Below are 2,946 nucleotides of genomic sequence, written 5' to 3'. Positions count from 1 at the left end.
CTCGGATTTCCAGACACTCACGTGTATGTGCTACGTTCGTTCAATCTTTAGACACAAATATCCTCAAAAATAGCAAAAGGTGGAGAGTCCTGCAGCATGCCGACAAAAAACTACTGCTAATGCCAGGACTGATGACGGATTTGCCAGGTTTTAAATGCAAATTTGAGCTCTATGATTTTGGTTCTTAAACTGAAATTGCATAGTTTTTCTGTTAGCATTCTGGCAGATTTTTAAAGGGAGTGAATTTGTTTCTTTATGAAGGAATTTACTGGGTTGGAAGTTGGATTCTGGAAAAATTAGAAGTTTAGAGAGGAAATATGTATAATTTTTTGTACCATTAAATAAAAATTAAATATCAGCAATAAATAATACCAAATAAAATATATCAAAGGCCATTTCAAAAAGCCTATTTCAAAGAGAATACGTTAATATCCTTGCTGAACTAACCCTATTGAAACCCCAAAGTGCCCCGAGTGAGTGAAGTATCTCTGTGCCTGCTTAGGCTTTCAAAACTAAGCCAAATGGAGACTCCTTAAAGACGATGAGTCCTGTTGCACAAAGCAATATCAACCCTTGCCCTTTGGGTTAGCAAATCATTTCTATCCGTTCCGGGTTTTGGGTCCAGAGGCATCTCTCAATACACTAAGCGCATTACACATACGCACCGTTGACTGGGGATTTCCAGTTGGAGCCCTGGAGAAATGTTATTGGATACCCGTTGCCGGGAAAGATGTACTCTTTTAGAATTTCGGTTTCTGTTTCGCTTTTGGCTGCCCGCTGCCTGCGGATTGCTGACTCAATGTCACGACATTCACTTAAACGGGTTTTCCATCCTAAAGCACACTCATACAGAACTAATGCCATGTAAAATGCTTTGAAGCTGTAAATTTTCTTTGCATTCTGCAGTTGAAAGTGTAAAAGCGAAGGAAAATGGTGGCCGGGGCGGAAGGAAGTGGCATGGCAAGCCATCTCGCCTTACTAAGCTGTGGAAAATCCTTGGCGCTTTATTTTCATTTTGATTGCCGTTCAAAATGCCGAATGCCGAATGCCGTTCGCCGAATGAAGTGCCAAACTGTGAAGCTCAACTCAAAACGTTGCTACAATTAAGACCCAACCCGAGGATGAAAAGAGAGAGTACTTTAAAACAGAAAGAGATGGATGTATAAAGAGTAGAAAAAAAGGATACTCGTCTTTGGTCTTGTAAGCCAGCTTTGAGCCCCATTTGAAGTCTGCGGGCCACTTTCCCTGGCCCCAGTTCTTCGCCCGTCTTGAGTAATTTAAAACTCGATGGCAGTTGACTGTTAATTTTAGTTCTCCTTGAAGTTTTCTCTTAAATATTTTATACGCTCGGTCGACCAAACGGCGGTTGTCTGAAAACTACCATCGGGGTCTGCGTCCTAGTTTGGGGTGCTCCTGGTCCGGGCCTGGTCTCCTTCATAAATCAGACGCTGCCAGCTGGCTGTCTACTGGCTTGTAGTTCACGGCAAGCAACAAATTGTCGGTCTCTGCGGCCAGTTGATAAATATGCCCGACCCACTGCTCTGATATCCTTTCGCTCCTGACCGTGGATCTGTGGGATATGTGCTGCCTTAATTACGGCCAACTTCCTTCCTGATATGGCGCATCAATTTGGTGTCGGAACTCGCTCGGTTTGTCGCATGTCTCCAATGCCAGGATTTTTGAGATAACAAAATAATATATTATGCACATCCCTCCCCCCACATAAATAGGATCTTTCACAAAATGTTTAATTTTTATTTGCATAACTTTCTCACCTACCCAGGGGCAGTCCCCCAAATTGGTAACAATAATTCTGTCAGCCCTGAAAACGTGGTCCTGCCAAAAAGGACCTCCCTCTGACACAAACTTTTGCATTAGTGTGAAAATCGCAACGGGATGCAGGTTGTGGTTAAGTGGACTTCCAGGACTTCGGCGGTATTAAAAATTATGCAGTTCAAAAGGGAAGAAAAATGCAATTTAAAATCATTTTGAGGCACTCGCTGGATGCGACGATGGAAGGGATTTGCAGAAGGAGTTCCTGGCTGGAGTTGTGCCCTCGATTCGAGTGCTAATTGCCGGAAATAAAAATGAAAATCGCATCCTGTGCTTCAGCTGGCGGAAACGACCACAGCCGCCATTGCCGTCGCCGTAGTCACCATCATCATCATCGTTCTCCTCCTTTTTTATATTTTTTTTCTCTGTTCCTGCGAATGAATTTTCAATGCGTCGCGAATTTATTTTCATTTTTTCCCTGTTTTTTGTTCTTCAACTGGGTGCCTGGTTTCCTCCATTTTTTCTCCATTTATAGTGCAGTTTTCTGGTACGTTTGCCACCCGTATTTGCTCTGCATAATAACAATAAAAATAATAATCAGGGCGACGAGAAAAGGGTCGAGTGGATGGGCTTGGGCTTGTATTTATGACCGCTGTCTGGAAGCAATCATTGCTGTCGCCTAATTTATTTCGTTTGTTCTGACTTGCCCTCACCCCTCTCCGGATAGACCATTTTGCAGTGAAAAATGGGGGAACTGCCACTACTGCCACCCACTTCATTTTGGTTATGCATAACACACAAATTTCCAACAACATTATTTGCGCACGCATAAATGAATACCGAATAATAGATGTTTCCAGAAAGAGTGTAAGACTTTTAATATCCTGGAAAATTATAAGGATATGGGGGAAGTTTTAAGAGCTTTCCATTTAATTAAAGAAATTTTTTAAATACTCTTACCAGGATTACCAGGGTTAAGCAGGATATATCGATAAAAGCTTTAGGAGATGTTATCGAGATCTGCCCATCGCCATAAGATGTCCATAAGACAAAAGCTTACACTGAAATATTTATCTAAACTAAAACAACTTTAGTAAAATAGTTTCTATCCTCTTATTAACGCTCTTAAACCCAAGCCAAATGAAATTATGTCTCCTTTCTATTACTTCCCAA

The sequence above is a fragment of the Drosophila ananassae genome, chromosome 3L, assembly GCF_017639315.1.
Source record: "Drosophila ananassae strain 14024-0371.13 chromosome 3L, ASM1763931v2, whole genome shotgun sequence".
Lineage (NCBI taxonomy): Eukaryota > Metazoa > Arthropoda > Insecta > Diptera > Drosophilidae > Drosophila > Drosophila ananassae.
This window is presented reverse-complemented; position numbering follows the sequence as displayed.